Source organism: Equus caballus, chromosome 27 (assembly GCF_041296265.1).
Source record: "Equus caballus isolate H_3958 breed thoroughbred chromosome 27, TB-T2T, whole genome shotgun sequence".
In the NCBI taxonomy this organism is placed as follows: Eukaryota; Metazoa; Chordata; class Mammalia; order Perissodactyla; family Equidae; genus Equus; species Equus caballus.
In genome coordinates this window covers 13,485,038-13,505,606 of record NC_091710.1, presented here as the reverse complement: position 1 = coordinate 13,505,606, position 20,569 = coordinate 13,485,038, and the positions used below count along the sequence as shown (strand labels likewise).

Genomic DNA, 20,569 nt, shown 5'->3' with positions numbered 1-20,569 from the left:
AAACTATATACCAACAAACTAGATAACCCAGAAAAAACAGATAAATTTTTAGACTCATATAATCTCCCAAAACTAAATGAAGAAAAAATAGAGGCTCTTAATAGACCAATCATAAGTAAAGTGATTGAAACAGTAATCGAAAACCTCCCCCAAAAATCTATAGTCCTGGGCCAGATGGATTCTTTGGTGAATTCTACCAGATATTCAAAGAAGACATAATACCTGTCCTATGAAACAATTTTGAAATATTGAAGAAGAGGGACTGTTTCCTAAGTCACTCCATGAGGCCAACATTACCCTGATATCAAAACCAAATAAGGACAACAAAAAAGGAAAATTACAGGCCAGTATCACTGATGGTCGTTGATGCAAAAATCCTCAAAAAATATTAGCAAAACAAATACAACACTTTAAAATTACCATACAGCATGATAAATTTGTATTTACTCCACAGACGCAGGGATGATTCAACATCTACAAATCAAACGATGGTCTCCGTTTTGGCATTCTCTCTTTTGCAATCCAATTTTATTTCAACATTATGTTTGTGATTCCAATGTACTTATGATAAATTTCTTGATAGGCATTATTATTAACTGACATAATATGAGCACCTCTTTCCTTCTCCATGTATGTTAACTTAAAGTTTGTTCAAAGATGCCAAGTCCCTACTTTCTAAATCTATTCTTCCAATATGTACTTACAGCTTGAGATGGTGCAGTGGTATGGCCATGGCCAATATGATGTAAATTCATGATTATGGCTGAGTGATTCTTAATTTAAAAAAGCATCATGACACACACTTTACATATCTTACTATTTTGTCAATTATACCTCAATAAATCAGAAAAAAGTTAAAAAATAATAGCTAAAGACTTATTTGCCCTGTGACATCTCCATCTTTATCCTTCATTCTGCTTGGGTCATGAGTGAGATGCCTGGTAATGTAGAAGCCATTCATGACCCTAGAGAAGACACAGTTGAATGGCAGAACAAGAAAATGGAAGGAGCCTCGTTCTTTGCTGGTCTCATTGAGCTGCCGCAGACACTATTGACTGTCTAAAACCTGACTTCCATTGCATTCAGCATAAGTCTCCTCACTGATTTAAAAGGACTGAAGTACTATCCTCTGTTATTCATAGTTAAATATATTAGAGACTTAACAAAAAATTGCCCTACAACTGCACTCACTAGAACAAGATTTTTCTCCAGAGAAATCAGAAATAACCTATATGAGGCCCAAACCCAGACTGGCTGGCTCATGATCACAGTGTTCTAAGTGTACTAGGAAGATCATTATGGAATATTAAGTATACATTACGACAAGTACTAGATACAGTGAAGGGCAAATCCATTATATACCCTAGTTCTGCCCATTGTACAATCACATAACAACAAATAAATGGCACAAAATACACAAAATACTCAAATGACTATTGAAATCTTACTCTTAAAATGATCAATAGGTGTATAATTTAAGGTGGATGTTTGCACTTTTAGGTAAAAGTATCTGTGAAAGGAATATGAACATACAATTTCAACTTTCCACAGCCTGTAGTCTCCTGTAGGGATCTTACCCCTTCTAGACAACTAGCAGCACACAGAGTTGTTCTCTTCTGTGTCTATGGTTATGAGGTAGATGTGTCAGTATAATGGGTTAGGTAGAGAATCATGCAAGATAGTCCAAATATCCGGTATTGATGTGGCGGGTGTGTATATATATATAATGAAATACAATGTTCAGTGCTATATTCAGCAAGAATAATGTGGAAGCCAGAGTGGAATAAGCTATGAGAGCAAGAAGCCCAGAATTAGTTTACTTTTAAAATTTTCCCCTCAACATAAAAAATACGAATGAAAACAAATTTGAATGTCTCACATGATAGTCTAACAATTTTAAATCATACTTATAGCTGCCTAATTTCAAAATAAAATACACATTCAGACAATTCTTTTATATTTATTCTTTAGAAAGGAATTAACCTATGTTATTGATTTGACTTCTATATGGCTTTTTTTTTTTTGACAAAGAAGAGAGCATAATGGAGAAGTTCTTTATTAAGTTCATTTTAAAGAAGTGAGAAAAAAAGCAGTCTCTGACAACTGTCTACTCAGCTTGTCTGGCTAAACACCTAGGTCATAGTGTTCTCCTGTTGATTGCAAAATAAACTCACACAACATCAGCATCAGAAAAGTTCCTTATGAAAGAGGAAGACAGAAAAAAGCCCCTCTGTTGACACGTCTGAGCTGACATGAAAATAATAACACAGCCCAAACCTCAGAAATTACCAATATCTCCTTTTCCCATTTAATACATTTGATTGCTGCCTCTTTAGCAATTACAGCTTAGCAATGTTTATTCTTTCTACCTTCCAGATAAAATTACCCTTATTTTCTGACATGATCCAATCTAGTAAAAATCCCCTTTTTTTGTTCTTTTCCCATATACCCAACACAATCACAAATAAGTCCATGTCAGCACCCTCTTACTGACACGTGATGTGCTGTCTCCTTTATGCAATAAATCAACTCATTCACCTAATCACGTGTTTCTGGTATTCTTCAGCTGGAGGGCATTGAGAATAGTTCTCTGTTTCCTTGTATTAGGTATTAATTTACTTAAAATTTGGCATTAAATGTTATATAAAAGTAATAATATATGGTTCTTGTATTTGTAGATTGAAAAACCTAATGCAGGCAATAATGACATTAACTGCATTTTTTCAAGAATAATAGTATGAGAATACTATTATTCTCATTTTTTAATTTTTTCAAAAATAATAGTATGAGAAAATCTTGCTCTTATTTTATAAGATATATTGCAGTGGAATCCTGATTATAACATGGATGTTAAAGCAAAACTGTAATGCATGTGTACCAAACATGTCTCACAAAGATAGAATGTATTTTCTTGTTACATAAATGGTGGACATGATTTGATTTATAAAATTGTTAACTTTAGAATATTAGAAATAATATTTATTTTTTGTAGAGGTAAATGTTTGTATACATGGATCTATAAGAATTAGAAGTTATGCATATATATTTTAGAAATACATTGGTATATAAATCACATTTTATGATGTAATTTATGATATATCTTATGTCATATATTTGTGTGATGTATGTGTATTACATTACAGATTTTGTAAAAATGAAAAGTATGGAATTGTAGAGATGATGAGGAGGTCAGGAACAGAATAAGAAAAAGAGAAAACACTTTCTTCTACTGTGATTGGTTTTTAAAGTTTACATGAAAAAAAATTATTAACGTGTGGAATGATAAGTATAAATTACTAGTGAAATCATAAGAGAATAAGTACATTTTGGAAATAAGGAGCTAGGGAAGTGAGTTACAGTGGAGTGAAACATTCTTGCCCTTAAGAGAGAACAGGAAAAGTTGAAATGGAAATAAGTGAAACATCAGTAAAATCTGAGATGTTCTAGTAGACAATTCTAAAGTAGAGTAGTGATGCACCCCCTTGAAACCATTAATGTTTCAGAAATGAAAAGACTTTCTTAATCCCTGTCTGCATCTCCTTGTTCTGGAAACTGTACACAATGGGGTTCAATGTGGGGGGTCACAAGAGTACAGAGTGCAGCTACCACTTTGTCTCTTTCAAATGTGTAGCTGGAAGCAGGACGGATGTAGGTGTAGATTACAGGGCAATAGTAAAGGGACACCACTATGAGGTGGGATGAGCATGTCGAAAAGGCCTTTCTCTTGCCTGCTGCTGTGCAGATGTGGAGAATGGCAGCGATGATAAAAGCACAGGAGATGCAGGTGAGGGTGAAGTCGCCCACTGCCAGGGTAATATCTGCAATATAGACCATCACCTCATTGACTTTCACAGGGCTGCAGGACAAAGACAGCAGTGGGGGTATCTCACAGAAGAAGTGGTCAATGGTATTTGGTCCACAGAAGGTCAGCTTCAGGATGAGACCTGTGTGTACCCAGGAATTGGTTACTGCAATAGCCATGACAATGCTGAGTAAGGCCATGCACATATGGTGGTTCATGACAGTGCTGTAGTGAAGAGGGAAACAGATGACCACATAGCGGTCATAGGCCATGGTGGTGAAAAGAACCATCTCAGCTCCCAGGGACCATGTAAAGAAGAAGAGCTAGGACATGCAGCCTCCGTTTGAAATGGTCCTTCCTGATGTTAACATGGTCCCAAGCATCTTGGGTATTTTGCTTGTTGTGCAGATGATGTCTATAATAGCCAGTGACAGAAGGAGAACATACATGGGGGTATGTAGTGTGGTGTTCTAGATTATGGCAATGACAATGATCAAATTGCCAAGAAAAGCCACAAGATAGATGAGGAGAAAGCAAATGAAGAGAACTCCCTGGAGTTCAGGATTTTGGCTGAGCCCCAGAATCATAAACTCAGTTATAATACTGTTATTCATATTGTTTTGGTGATTAAATGGCAGACATTGCAGAGAGTGAACATGTGGGAATTAAAGAAATCTGAATGTCATTATAAGATTGTGTGTGTGTGTGTGAATGAAGTGATTTGAGTATTGATTTGACACAACTTTGTAGCAGGAATTCCTTTATGATGGACTTTGGCCTTCCAGGCAATATCCTCTATTCTCAAGATCCATACCAATTTCTGATGCATATTCTTCCATTAATGACTCCAGTAAACAGAAGCCTGTGGTTGAGAAGAAAAATAATAGAAAAATAAATGGCTTCAAATATTTCAGTATTATCATTTTGAGTTGAAACTTGCCTGAGCCTAAGTTACCTTCATTTATACACACACACGCACACACACACACACACAGTGGAAATATAATACAAATAATTGCATATCTCATTTATTCTGTTAATTGCATGCCATCTTTCTACAAACATATGCAATCAGTAATATCCAAAACAACAGAAGCTGACAGGACTAATCATAGTGGGAACATATCAGGGGGAAAATGCCCAACAGAAAATTCTAAGGCTGGGTATTCATGAGATCATTGACTAATTTATTGAAGTCCAAGCACCAAATAATTTAATCAAATTCCTGCTTTGAGATTTTTTCCTCAATTTTAAAAGTGCAATCCTAAAATTGAGTGAACTAATTTGTTGTACTGCCGTGCAATGGCAAGAGTGTTGGATGTAAAAATAGAAAATCTGGGGTTACTTCTTCATTTCATCATAGCTGTAGACTGGCCATTTACCCTCCATAACCTTCAGATTTCTTACTTACAAAAATAGTATAAATTGGGACAAATATTAGATATTATATAGTCGGAGCAAAAGGTTTTTAGGGATACTCCAGGATAGAAGCAGCTGAAAAACAGTTATCTGAAAGGTAGCCATGAGTTTCAAAGGGAAATTCTTGTTTTATTTTATTCATCCCCAAAACTTTTCTAGCACTTTGTCACCTGTTTTCTTTTTGCTCATTTGTTTGGATAGATTTGTTTTTATGTATAGTCATATTTTTACCTGAATTCATGACTATCAGGACTATTGTGACCCGGTGCATCCAGTAGCAGTATTCAAAGCAATTGTAAATTTATTCATAACTTTATGTTTTATATTGTTCACTGCTTTTCAGAGGTCATATTGTACCTCAGATACCTATCCAGCGGTATAAGTAAAAATCATGTTTGAGACAAAAATCCAGTCTGATTTGCTCCTCTAGGCCCTGAAATCCCAACTAACAATTTTCTAAATTTAAGCTAGTGACTGATTCATGTGTAGCTGTTCAGACTGGTGTGAAAAAGTAAAGATTTTGTTTAACCTATAATCCACTTCAAGAATTCCTAGCTTTATTTTTTTTATTTTTTTCATAGTGAAGTGATGTAATATCTGCCAGTACTTGGATCTATGTGTTAGATCCTCTGTAGATATATAATTTTTTCTAAAAAAACCTTTGGAAATTAAATGTTAACATCTTTATGTAATTGATAAGAAAACAATGTTCTGAAAGATAAAATAACAGATGACTGGATTACAAACCTCATAAGTGGAAGAGAAAAAATTTACATCTAGCTTTTCTGACTCTAAGGAAATTACTCTTAACCTCTCCACTATATGCCTTCAGGTAAAACACAAAATAGTATGGTGAATGCGCACAAAAAAATGAATGATATAGGAAAGGTTGGAAAGAACATATAAGTTTTATGCTGAATAATATATGATTTGGAAAACATAGATGAGGATAGAAAATATAATTGTGATAGTTGATATTTGAAAGTTAATTTAAGTATTTTTTAATATTTGAAATATATGATATTGAAATAAATGACATTACTCTTTAAAATACTGAGGGTTGAATGTGTTTTTCAATTATTGTAAGAGACCCTGGTCCTTCATTCCATCTGAATCAGAGATCTGGTATCAAAGCTTCTTGGGGTGAATGTATAAGACAATGGAACTCTTCCAGCCTTCTTGATCTTACTCACCAAAATAAGCACCCAAATATAAACTGAGTCCGTGATGAAGAAAAACCTTCAATTGTCCCTTGGAGAATTGTTATTTATCAAGGTAATTAATGCTATATGACCATGTAATTTTTATTTACCCATGTAATCATTAATGATTCTATCCCAACATTCAAAGCCAGGTTTCACAAAATGCAGAAAGTTTGCAAAGCGATAAGTAAGTACACCTCCGCTCCACTATCTCTGATTTAAGAGTAAAAGTGAAGAGGATCTGGAGACTGCTTTTCTCATCTCTTCTTGGAATGCCCCATTCCCTTTACAAGAGTGATAGCATTGCAGCTCTATTCTCAATGCTCGTGCCATAAGTTGGAATGGTTACTGTGTGTAGAAAAGGTCAAATTCAAAGGGGTATCATGACACAGTTCACTGGGAGGAGAGGGTATCTATTGACTATAAAAGCTTTGTTCAGAAAGTTTTCTATTGACCCATGATGTAGACATATATTATTTTCAATCCACAGGTGTCCAAAATTTCTATTCTATGGTCAATGGTTTCTAGTTACATTCTGCAAGTGAGACTGGCCTGGCTTCCATGCTACCCTTGATTCCCAAAAGCCAGAGCATCCATCCAAAGAGAGCCTGCCCACATCAGCAAGGACGTCTATTTCTTCAGGTCTTGTAATTTATAGCCATTGACTTTTGGCCATGTTCCTTTTTGTTCATCTCATCTAGAATCATCTATTTTGCTTTAGTTATTATTTTTAAACTGACAGATTTTTTTATTGATTTAAATTTGGAGGTAAGAAAAAGTAGTGAAAGTTAAAATTAGGTAAATGCTTAGGGCTTAAATCTTGACGGTGGCAATATCTGTCAATGATCTTGTATTTTTAAGGTAAGTTTTCAAAATCTTGGGCTATCTCTGTTAGCTAAATGTATAATAACAACAGCAGTAAACTTGTTGAGTTGCTTTGAGAATTAAATAAGAAATGCATATCATTAGCCCAATACTTAGCCCATATTTAGCTCTCAAGTGAAGGTAATTTAGAGTTCCAAATTCCTATCATTTTAAAAAGTCATATTTTTAACCTATAGGTTTTTAAAATTAATAATGAGGCAATTTTTATTGCTTAAAGGAAGAAAAACATTCCAAAAATATGTTTGCAATGATTGAATAATAGTATAATGCAAGAATAAGCAGCTTCACTTAAGGAAAATAAAAGATAATTCAATTAATACTGAAAGCAACAAAGACGTTTTTATTCAACCAATATTTTAAAGTCAAAATTTGTATTAATCATTATGCTTTCTATTTGATTACAGTGATGTAGAAATGTAATAAATGTGTTCAATTATTTTGGGGTTAATGGTAAATTAAAAAATGAACAATCAAATAACATGTATTTAGATCATCGGAAAATTATTAGAAGTACAGTATAAAGCAATTTTATATAGTGACATAGCATGCTTAATTTGGTCTTGGAAAGAATAATGAGAAGACCAAACTAAAATACTATTATGGTATTGTCCTTGAAAGGTAAGCAGTTTTCAAGGAGTGTTCAGGGAGAAGGAAGAGAAGAGAGGAAATAAATACCAAGGAAAAACACTAATGCTGCAAATGTAGGGAGGTGTGAAGTACAAAATTCATCTGGGATAAAGCAACTATTTTGGTGACGGATTTGTGTGCATAGAACAATTATTTTGCTATGCGAAGTATAACATGATAGATCTTGTTTGATTATTATACTCTAAGGAAAAATTTTGTGCTCCTGTAGATAATAAGGAAGAAGTTGTAAGTCCGAGAAAGTAATATGTGGTGTGCCCCAACATTAGAAAGACAACCCTGCAGGCAGCATAGAGGATCAGTCCAGAGGGAGACATATTGTCCATTTTGAGATATGACTGTGCTTACAAGCACTGATTGACTCTTAGAACAATGCCAATTTAATTAAATTTAACACTAGGATTTATTTATAATAATTATTGCCAGAATAAAATAAAAGTTACAATAGATAAAACTACATGCAGGGAGAATTTAGACAAGTTATTTTTTTCGCATTTCTTTTTAGACAAGTTGATTTTTATTGTTTGGCAGAATGCAAGCACACTGACAAAGAAACACCAGCAAACCTTTCCTAGAGGGAGGGAATTGAGGTCACGTTGTGTTTACTGACACTTAGAACATTAATAGAGGTTCACATTAATATTTTAATGTCATTCAACATGTTATTTTGTTTAATCCTCAAAACAGGATTAATGAATAATTAAGAACGTTAATGTCCCAGTTGACATATGAGGTAGTTGGTCAAGTCTGATAGTGTTAGCATACTTGCTCATTGCCACACACTCAGATATTGGGTACATGGAGATCTGAATCCAGGGAGTCTGATTAAAAAAACTCAGTGATGTTGCAATCTACAAGCCAATGTTATACCAATGCAACTCAATGTATTCTCCCACATCATCAACTATATCATCAAAATCATCATCAGCATCATCATTGTTTTCAAATACCTGTTTCTTCTTTGCAAGCATGGACAACATATGCACACTTTTAAAGTGCTACCATATGTAAGGCAAGCCGCTAGGAACTCACCAGAGAGCCACTATGTTTTATGGGGCTAGAGTGGTAAAATTTACTTTATCCTCTTACATTTCTGAATAACTTTTGTCAGACAATTTCATTCAAGATAATTCTTCACTAAGTAAGAGTTGCTTCTAGTTCAAGTTCATTCAGGGAGAATGTTGCATTCTTTTTAGCTTAGCTTCACAGCTTAAGTATTAAAAGAGAGATGAAAGTGCCCATTTCTCAATTTTGCAACTTAAAAGTAGTGTAAAAGAGAAAATTGGGTGCAGGTTCAAGGAGTGTGCATATAATTGTGTAAAAATTATGGCCCTACCCAAGGAAGTGTAATCATCCATCGGGGTTAGCCTGGGGCTGCCCCTGTTTTTCCAGAAAAAGTCTCATGTCTTAAGAACACCTTCATTCCTGAGAAAAATGGGATGATTGATCACCCTATGACCCCTGAAGTCAATGCCAGAACTGTTCCTGAGAATCTTGTTCACACATGAACTCCCAAAGAATTTTATTCTCTAAGTTTCAGAAGAAATATTTTGTTTTGCAAATTCAACTTTAGCCTGTCACTCTCCTTATTCAAGAGTGAATTACAGATTCTTGTATATGACAAAATATACACATCAAATGGTGAACTGAAGTTGTTACATAGGCTACACTTATGAGAGGTGCGGAAGCAGCTTAGAGCACATTGATACAATGATAAATTTTGAAAACTCATTTTAAATCATTTTTCTAATTAAACCTTCACACTAATTGAAGAAAGGGGATATTCTAAAATAATTTCTCAAGCATAGGAAGTATTCCTGCCACATTGGTAACAGTGTACTTACCTAAATTTAGTTGACTTTGTTTTAAAGTCTAATTTGTGAATATGTGATATGTAAGAGAAAAATTTAAGAAGTCAGGCAGACAATGTAAGCACAAGTATCATCAAATAAGTATCCTCTATTTTAAACTGAATTGCAACCCATGGACAGATTTTCCCCTGCCCTATACCTAAAAATGAACCAGAGAGACTACGTGGATCATGCATATCCCTATCCAGGTCATAATTAGATGGTGACTGTGAAAAGTAGAATTTCCACAAGTACTCACTTTAGTTCTTTGCAGGGTATCACCATGTTCGAACAGTGACCTGCATCAAATCACCAGAAAAAAAATGGAAAATAAAGACAACATCCCTCATCAGTTTGCTTTCAACAGACTTCTGTCATGCTTCCTTAAGTATTGATTCCATTATGTTGAAGATCAATCAAAGTAACATTTGCTGAATAAAGAACAAGGAGCCCCAGGGAACAGCATCTCGGACTGAATTTCTGAGAGGTAGTTAAAATGGATCTCAGCAGAAAAATCAAAACAACTCTGCACTGATAACAAATTACAGATGTAATAACTTGGACTTTCTGTGTCATTTCTCTACAAGACAAGATGATATCTCCATGATGTAGGAAATCTGAATAATGAGAGAGACACTAGGAATGCTGGAGGGAGATTCAGAGAATGGATGGATGGACATTGGTATAAAAACAGCTACAGCTGCCGGAAGGATCACTCTCTCTGAATAGAAAATAAACAGAGATGAGAATGGCAGAAAGTGGATTCCAAGATGAGATTACAGCAAAGATTGTAGAAGTTCGTTTATCCCACTACATTCTGAGGGAGTCAGGGTCTACAAATATACTAGAGAATGACATTCGGTTTTCAGTGAATGAATATAATCAACTCTTTCGTTAAATTTCTTCCTGAATTGAATTGAATCATTGTTTGAAAATATGTGTTCAACCTTTTGGCATTGTGTATGCATGGGCACACACAAATGAAACTCATGTGTGTGATGTACTCACAGTAAAATAGCATCATCTCTGTCTATCTTGCTGACAATCCTCATATTTTGAAATGTCCATTGAAAGTCAAACACCTATTTTCATGTTTACCATATAGACTTCTTTCCTCTATTTGTTTATGTCTGAGAAAAAGTACACTCGTGGATATCAGATCATTTTAAACAGTTTTCTTAAACAGTAGACAGTGACAGTGATCTAAATGCTCATATAATATATCTTAAATTATTAATTATTTATATATCATATCCTTTATTATCCTAAATATTATCTAAGTATATCAGACTGTGAAATAAGATTACAAAAATGGGCAGGAATTATATATACTAATAGGCACATGGTTAAGTAGAAATTACATGGACTCTAAAGAATGATTCTCTTAAGTCTGGGGACATAATTTACTTTGCTTTTGTGATATTTTTAAGAGTTAAAATAACCTGCCTTCTTCTGTAATGGTAAAAGTTGTTGTCCATATATTACTTCGAACAGATACATTAAAAATATATATAACATTTTCAGGTACTATGATTGACTGGGCGATAAATCAGATTAACTTAAAATAAAAACTGTGTGTGAAAGGCTGTACTGGAGGGTATTTGTTAAAAATTACATAGAGATATTATTTTATGTATAAACACTTCATCCAGTCATTGCCTCTTGGTTCCAAACCCTCCCTTACTCAGTTGCTCTGGGGTGTTGAACTGGATTGAACCTGTAAAACCTGTAACCATATTGCTACTGGTCAGCTGGCACCACATTAACTCTGCCATTATGGGGCAATGGAAGGAGATTGTAAGGCTGAGTGAGGAAAACAAGGTGAGTCCCTGGTCTTTCTCTCTGCTGGAAGATCTATCAGTTCTATTATTTTGACTTTTGATTGAAAATATCACAGTATGTTTTATGAGTTTGTCACATTCTTTTAAGTTTGTCAAGTTAGGTCATGCATCATTTAAAGCTAAACTAGTGTGTGCACAGAGAATTTGTTTTATATCTTTGTGGTGGAAGTGTCCCTTTGGCATTATGAAAGTTTCCTCTTTATCTCAAAAAATGTTGCTTGACTTACTGCCTATGTATTCTGATAGGATAATTGCACCAGTTTTCTTTAGTTTTGCATGGTATATCATTTTCTTTCTTTATTTTGCCAACTTTTTCTTTGTGTTTGAAAATATGTAAGTGGCAAATTTGCTTTTTAACAAGATCTTAATATTTTGATATCAGCGGTTTGGTTATTTGCATTTAATTTAATTCTTGATCCATTTTTATTTGCTTTCTTGTTATTTACTTTCTATTTTTTCCATTTGTTTTGGGTTCCCTTCTCTCTTCTTTCTTATGTTCTTCTTCTAAAAATTTTTTATTTTTTAATTGCAGTAACATTGGACTATAACAAGATATAGCTTTCAGATGTACAACGTAATATATTTCGAATTCTGTGAAGATTGCATCATGTTCACCACACAAAAACTAATTATAGTCCATCCCCTAACATGTGAGCCTAATCCCCACATTTGCCCTCACCCTCTTTCCCCTATGTAACCAGCAATCCAATCTCCATTGCTATGTATTTGTTTGTCATTGTTTTTATCTCCCACATATGAGTGAGATAATTAGGGATTCGACTTTTTCCCTCTGACTTATTTCACTCAGCATAATACTCTCAAGGAGCATACATGTTGTCATAAATGGCCGGGTTTCATCATTTCTTATGGCTGAATAGTATTCCATTGTGTATATATACCACATCTTTCTTATCCATTTGTCCCTTGATAGGCACCTAGGTTGCTTTCACATCTTGGCTATTGTGAATAATGCTGCAATGAACATAGGGCTCCATGTATCTTTATGCCTTTGTGTTTTCAAGTTCTTTGGTTAAATACCCGGAAGTGAGATAGCTGGATCATATGGTAGATCTATTCCTAATTTTTTGAGCATTCTCCAAACTGCTTTCCATGGTGGCTACACCAGTTAGCACTGCCAGCAGCAGTGTACGATGGTTCCCTTCTCTCCACATCCTCTCCAACACTTGTTTCCTGTCTTGTTAATTATAGCCATTATGACCAGAGTGAGGTGATACCACACTGTGGTTTTGATTTGCATCTCCCTGATAGCTAAGGATGTTGTACATCTTTTCATATGGCTGTTGGCCATCCATATATCTTCTTTGGAGAAATCTCTGTTCAGATCTTTTGCCCATTTTCTAATTGGATTGTTGGTTTTTTTGTTGTTGTGCTGTATGAGTTATTTGTATATTTTGGATATTAACCCCTTATCTGATATATGGTTTGCAAATGTCTTCTCCCAGTTGTTAGGTTGTACTTTCATTTTGTTGTTGGTTTCCTTTGCTGTGCAGAAGCTTTTTAGTTTGATATAGTCCCATTTGTTCATTCATTGTTTTTTTCCCTTGCCGAGTCAGACATGGTACTTGAAAATATGCTGCTAAAACTGATGTCAAAGAGCATACTGCCTATGTTTTCTTCCAGAAGTTTCATGGTTTTGGGTCTTACATTCAAGTCTTTAACCCATTTTGAGTTGATTTTTGTGCATGGTGTAAGGGAATGGTCTACTTTCATTCTTTTGCATGTGGCTGTCCAGCTTTCCCAACCCAATTTATTGAAGAGACTGTCCGTTCTCCATTGTATGCTCTTGCCTCCCTTGTTGAATATTAGCTGTCCATAGCTGTGTGGATTTATTTCTGGGCTCTTGATTCTGTTCCATTGATCTGTGTGTCTGTTTTTATGCCAGTATCATGTTGTTTGCGTTACTATGGCTTTGTAGTATATTTTGAAATCAGGGAGTGTGATACCTCCAGCTTTGTCCTTTTTTCTCAGGAATCCTTTGGTTTTTCTGGTTCTTTTGTTGTTCCATATAAAGTTTAGGATTCTTTGTTCTATTTCTGTGAAAAATCTTGGTGGAACTTAGATAAGGATTGCATTGAATCTATAGATTGCTTTAGGCAGTATGGACATTTTAATGATGTTAATTCCTCCAATCCAAGAGCAGAGAATATCTTTCCAATTCTTTGTGTCTCCTTTGATTTCTTTTAACAATGTTTTATAGTTTTCAGTTTACAGATCTTTCACATTTTAGGTTGCTTATTCCTAGGTATTTTATCCTTTTTGTTGAAATTGTAAATGGGATTTTATTCTTAATTTCTCTTTCTCCGACTATGTTGTTAGTGTATAGAATCACAACCAATTTTGTTTGTTAATTTTGTATCTCATGACTTGACTGAATTCCTTTATTGTTTCTAAAAGTTTTTTAGTGGATTCTTTAGGGTTTTCTATACATAAAATCATGTTGTCTGCAAAGAATGACAGTTTTATATCTTTTCCAGCATGGATCCCTTTTATTTCTTTTTCTTGACTGGTTTCTCTGGCCAGGACTTCCAATACTACGTTAAATAAGAATGGTGACAGTGGGCATCCTTGTCTTCTTCCTGTTCTTAGAGGGATAGCTTTACATTTTCCTCCATTGAGAATGTTATTTTCTGTCGGTTTGTCATATATGGCCTCATCATGTTGAGATATTTTCCTTCTATACCCATTTTATTTAGAGTTTTTATCATAAATGGATGCTGTATCTTCTCAAATGCTTTCTCTGCATCTATTGAGATGATCATGTGATTTTTATTCTTCATTTTGTTAATGTGGTGTATCATGTTGATAGATTTGCAGATGTTGAACTATCCCTGCATCCCTAGAATGAAACCCATTTGATCATGATATATGATATTTTTAATGTATTGTTATATTTTATTTGCTAGTATTTTGTTGGAGATTTTTGCATCGATGTTCATCAGTGATATTGGCCTATAATTTTCCTTTTTTGTTTTGTCCTTGTCTGGTTTTGCTATCAGGATAATTTTGGCTTTGTAGAATGAGTTAGGAAGCCTACCCTAATCTTCATTTTTTGGGATGATTTTGTGAAGGATAGGTATTAAATCTTCTTTGAATGTTTGGTAGAATTCACCGGGGAAGCCATTTGGTCCTGGACTTTTATTTTTTCAGAGGTTTTTGATTGCTGTTTTGATCTCCTTACTGGTAATTGGTCTATTCAACGTCTCTACTTCTTCTTAGTCTAGTTTTGGAAGGTTTTATATTTCTAAGAATTTTTCCATTTCTTCTAGATTATCCAATTTGTTGGCATATAGTTTTCATACTATTCTCTTATTATCTTTTGTATTTCTGAGGTGTCTGTTGTAGTCTCTCCTATTTCATTTCTGATTTTATTTAATTGAGCCTTCTCTTTTTCTTGGTGAGTCTAGCTAAGAGTTAGTCAATTTTCTTTATCTTTTCAAAGAACCAGCTCTCCATTTCATTAATTATTTCAATTGTTTTTTGCATGGAATATCTTTTTCCATCCTTTCACTTTCAGTCTGTGAGTGTCTTTAAGTCTAAAGTGTATCTCTTGTATGCAGCATACACATGGGTCTTCTTTTTTTATCCAATTGATCACCCTATGGCATTTGATTGGAACATTTATTCCAATTACGTTTAAAGTATCTATTGATAAATATGTATTTATTGCACTTTCGTTATCTTTTTTCTGGTTGTTTTAGTAGTTCTTCTCTATTCCTGACTTTTCTCTTGCTGTCTTCCCTTGTGGTTTGATGTCTTTCTTCAGTGATGTGTTTGATTTCTTTTTTCTTACTTGTTTGCTTGCTTATTATAGGTTTCTGATTTGTGATTGCCATGAGGTTCTATATAATATTCTATGTATATAACCATCTATATCAAGTTGACAGACTGTTTAGCTTGACCTCTTTCTAAAAGTTCTACTTTTTCACTCCCCTTCTCCCACATTTTATGATTTGAAATCATATATAGTCTCTTGTTTAGTGTGTCTATGCAATATGCTTTTATCCTTGAAATAGGTGATTTTAGTGCATTTGTCTTTTAACTTTCATATTATCTTCACAGGTATTTGATCTGCTACATTTCCTATATTTTTACCTTTACAAGTGATTTTATTACCTTATTTTATATAATTATTTTTATCTCTATTTGTGGTCATTGCTTTCCCACTTAAATAAGTCCCTTCAGCATTTCTTGTAGAACTGGTTTCTTGGTGATAGACTCCTTTAATTTTGCTTGTCTGGGAAGCACTTTATCTCTCCTTCTATTCTGAATGACAGCCTTGATGGATAGAGTATTCTCAGCTGTAAGTTTTCTCCTTTTAGTACTTTAAATATGTCATGTCATTCTCGCCTCTCCTGCAGCCTTTTGACTGAGAAGTCCTCTGATAGCCTTATGGACTTTCCTCTGTATGTCACATGTGGCCTTTCTCTTGCTGCTTTTAGGATTCTCTCTTTATCTTTAATTTTGGACATTTTAATTATAATGGGTCTTGATGTGGAACTCTTTGGGCCTATCTTGTTTGGAACTTTCTGTGCATTCTGTAGTTGGATGTCTGTTTCCTTCCTTAGGTTAGGAAAATCTTCATCTATTATTTCTTCAAATAAATTTTCTGCCCCTTTGTCTCTCTTTTCTCCTTCTGGGACACCTATAATCAGAATGTTCCCATGCTTGATATTGTCCCAGAGTTTCCTTAGACTGTTCTCATTCTGTCTAATTCTTTTTTCTTTTTCGTGTACAGCTTGGGTGGTTTCCTCTAGTCTTTTGTCTAGCTCAGTGATTCATTATTCTGAATCCTCTACTCTCCTATTGAGTCCCTCTAGTGAGTTTCTCATTTCCAGTATTGTGTTCTTCATTTCTGAGTGGTTATTTTATATATTTTCCAGTGGTTTGCAGATGAGCTCACTGTGTTCTTCCAGTCTTCTCCCAATATCTGTGAGCATCCTTCTGATATTTTGTTTGAACTGTTTGCCAAGTAGATCACTTATTTCTGTTTCATTTAGTCCTTTTCTGGCATTTTGTCCTGTTCCCTTGCTTGGAAATTGTTCCTTTGTCTCCTCATTATGCCTCTTTCTCTGTGCTTATTTCTATGTATTAGGTGAGTTGGCTATGTCTCCTGACTTTGGAGAAGTGGCCTTATGTAAGAGATGTCTTATGAGGCCCAGCACTGTGCTTTCCTCTTGTCATCAGTGCAAATGATCCAGGAGTGACCACTTTGTGGTCTGCTTGTGTCTTTCTGCTCTGGCATTATTGCTCTTAATTCAGGTACTGAGGCAGTCTAGTCTTTCCTTCCCTGGCTAGCTCTTTGTAAATCCTGTTTGGGGAGCCTCAGCACGGTTGTCTACAAAGTCTATCAGCACACTCCTGTTGCAGTTTTCCTCTTAATTGGATTGTTACACAGTGTAGCTGTATGCTAAGCTCAGGGCTTTACAGTTGCTATAGGACTCAGGCCTACAAGACTGTTGTCTGTTCTCTTAGGAGGGCAGCTGGCTGGGGCTGGCCCTAGGCATGGGAGCACTCAATTGTTTCAGGCCTTGGAAGGTGGGGCTGATCTTTTTTATGGTTATTTATGAAGCAGGGGTCTTTTGTCTCTGATAAGCCTCCACCCCCACAGGAGCACACACACTGTCAACATAGGCCTGGTCGGCGCACACTTCCCAATGCCCTGGAACATACACCAGTGCACCATTGCAGAGGTCCCCACCTCTCCACCAATGTCACCACAGTTCACCTAGTCCTCACACATGCCCCGCCCGACAAAGGCAGAGACACTTATCTGCCTGTACAGGATCAAGTCACCCAGTCAATGCTGGCTGACAAGTAGCCTGAGGGCTTGCTGTTGGGTGGGGCCAGTCCCTAGGGTAGGTTGCCTGCCCTGGCTGAACTGGATTAAATACACACACTCTAGTGGGTGTGGCAGGCCCCTGAGCTAACAGGCCAAGGGAACAACCTCAATGGCATCCCCAGGGGTCTGTGTCAGCACACCTGGACCAGGTCAGAACAATGGCCCCGACGAGTGTCTCAGTCTCCAGAGAGGTCCCTCCTCTCACCAAGATGCCCCCAGAGCCCATGAGGTGAATCTCTTTTCAGCAAAGTACTGTCAGCCTTCTCTTTGGTGATTCTGGGTTGCTGAGATGGGTGAGTTTGTAGTGGGCCCTTTAAAACCTGGGTCTTTTCAGCTTTCATCTGATAGCTTTTCTGGGGGTATCCTTGCTGCATTTAATAGCCAGCAAAGATAGACAGTAAGACCCTCATCTCAGTTGTGCTGAGGCTGAAGGAGGCTTATAACAGTATGGACCCCCACTCTGGACCTCACTCCTCCAGTGAGGGCTGCGAACTGTCAAAGAAAATAATCCATAACCAATCTATAAATGAAAATTTGAGTGAGTTTATTCTGAGCTGAAATCTGAGGACCATGGCCCGGGGCCTTTATTCCGGAAGAAGAAAGGGCACCAAAGAAGTGGGGTGCACAGAGTGGTTATATATCCTCAAACAGGCTGTTTCACATATGATTGAAATGTCCCTTTTACAATAGTCACGAGACTGCTCTGTTGGCACAGCTATTGATGGAAACAGCAGGTAGGTCTGCTGTCTTGGTGAACACAGCAGGATGGCAGGTCTGTTGTCTCCAGCTGAGTGGTCACAGGTGAACACTGCAATCAGTTCCTAGCCTAAGGAAAGATGCTTAATCTTTAAGGAAATGCCAAGTTAGAAGGGGGAGGGAAGTTGCACCTTTATCTCAAGGGCCTTTGTTTTTGACATAGGAAATGTCTATACAATACATGCTCAATGGCCACAGTCAGGTCCTTTTGGAAAAAAACAAAGTCAGGCCAGATCAGGTTTACACCAAATGGCTTCCTCATATCCTCCAATATATCTTATTGCTTGCCATTTTTACTTTGTCAATACCTTAAGGTGGCTCCCACCTGGCCAGCTGAGAAACTCTGCTCCTCCCAAAGGAGGCTTTTTTCCTCTCCAGCAGGAATTTCTGCCTCTTCCACCTTAGTCAGGACTGTCCCTTGTTGTGGAGGTTCTTTTTATCCAGTTTTCAGTTTTACCTCAAGGGTAATTTTTCCAAAAATAGTTGTAACCTGGTTGTGTTGGTGGGAGGAGAGGAGTTCAGAGGGTGCTTATGCTGCTATCTTGATGAGATCTCTTCTTTTGTTCTTTTTGATTAATGTATTTTATTATCCCAATTTTTTCATTCATTACCTGAGTAGCTATGCACTTTTTATACTGATTTTCATTCTTATGCTTGAGATTATAATATACATTCTTGAAATTTACATCATACTAGAAATTCTGTCTTTTACAGTTTCACAAAAATGTAATGCATTTAGAACACCAAGTAGTTTACTCCCTTCTAAATTTGTATTAATTTTATAATGGATTTTAATTACACACATATCTCCACCACCCATGACTTGTATTGCTTAATCAGTAAATATTCCTTTACATGTAGCCTTATATTTATACTTTTAATTGTTTTCTTTTTCGCTGCATTTTTTCCCCATAGTGACAATTTTCCTTCTCCTGAATAACTCTGCTTTCAATTCTGATCCACAGATTTCCTGCCAACAAATTATTTCAGTTTGCATATGCATGAAACATTTTTATGTTTTTTCTACTTCTGGAAATTATGGTTACTGGGTATATAATTTCTAAGTTGCCTATTATTTTATTTAGCACATTAAAGTTATATGTAAATTGTTTTATGATATTCATAGTTGGTGTTGAGAAGTCAACTGTCATTAATGTTAATGTTTCTTTAAAGAAAGTGTTTTTCATTCTTTTTTACTACTGTCAAGATTTTCTTTGGTATTCACTAATTTTATTATGTGCCTAAGATGTAATTTTTCTTTTATTTATCTTGTTTGAAGCTTGCCAATTATACTTATCTGTGAGTATCTTTTTCTATGTTTCTACTTCCCCTTCCTGTCTTTGTATCTATGCTCCTCCTGCAATGAAAATAACATATGTGTTAGAATTTTCACTGTGTTCCTCAGGACACTGAGGACAGGGACATGGAGGAAGCACTTCCTCTCCATGCTCACCCAGTAATTCAGCAAAAGGTAAAGCATGGGCAGCTCTTGGGCCCAGGAGTTGTCACCCAAGGAGCCCAGATCATGACAGAGTTCAGCATATACCCCCAATACACCAACGGAACTGCCGGGCCTGTGTAAGCAATGCAGGCAAGGCCGGGTGAGACCATACCAGCCTTGCTCCTGTGTAGAGATTAAATATCATACTTTTTTGTTTTTTTGGTGAGGAAGATAGGCCCTGAGCTAACGTCTGTTGGAAATCTTCCTCTTTTTGCTTGAGGAAGATTGTCTCTGAGCTAACATTTGTGCCAGTCTTCCTCTACTTTATATGTGGGACACCGCCACAGGATGGTTTGTTGAGGAGTGCATAAGTTTGCAACTGGGATGTGAAACCATCAGCCGCAGGCTGCCCAAGAAGAGAATATGAACTTAATCACTACATCACCTGGCTGGTCCCTAAACATCATACTCTTAAACAACCAATGGGACAAAGAAGAAATCAAAAAGGAAATCAATGAATATCTTAAATTAATGTGGAAACTAAAACCTATTGGATGCTGCAAAAGCAGTTCTAAGAAAGAGGTTTATAGCAATAAACACCTAGTTTAAGAAAAAAATAGGGGCTGGCCCCGTGGCCTAGTGGTTAAGTTCACGTGCTCAGCTGCAGGCAGTCCAGTGTTTCATTGGTTTGAATCCTGGCCATGGATATGGCACTGCTCATCAAACCATGCTGAGGCAGCATCCCACATGCCACAACTAGAAGGATCCACGATGAAGAATATACAACTATGTACTGGGGGGCTTTGGGGAGAAAAAGGAAAAAAATGAAATCTTTAAAAAAAGAAGAAAAAGAAAAAAATAGTGATCT

General features: G+C 36.0%; 1 pseudogene; it reads right to left on the bottom strand.

Moving 5' to 3' along the window:
* Positions 1 to 3,491: 3,491 nt before the first annotated feature.
* LOC138921073 (olfactory receptor 13G1-like) lies at positions 3,492 to 4,416 on the bottom strand (annotated as a pseudogene).
* Positions 4,417 to 20,569: the final 16,153 nt, after the last annotated feature.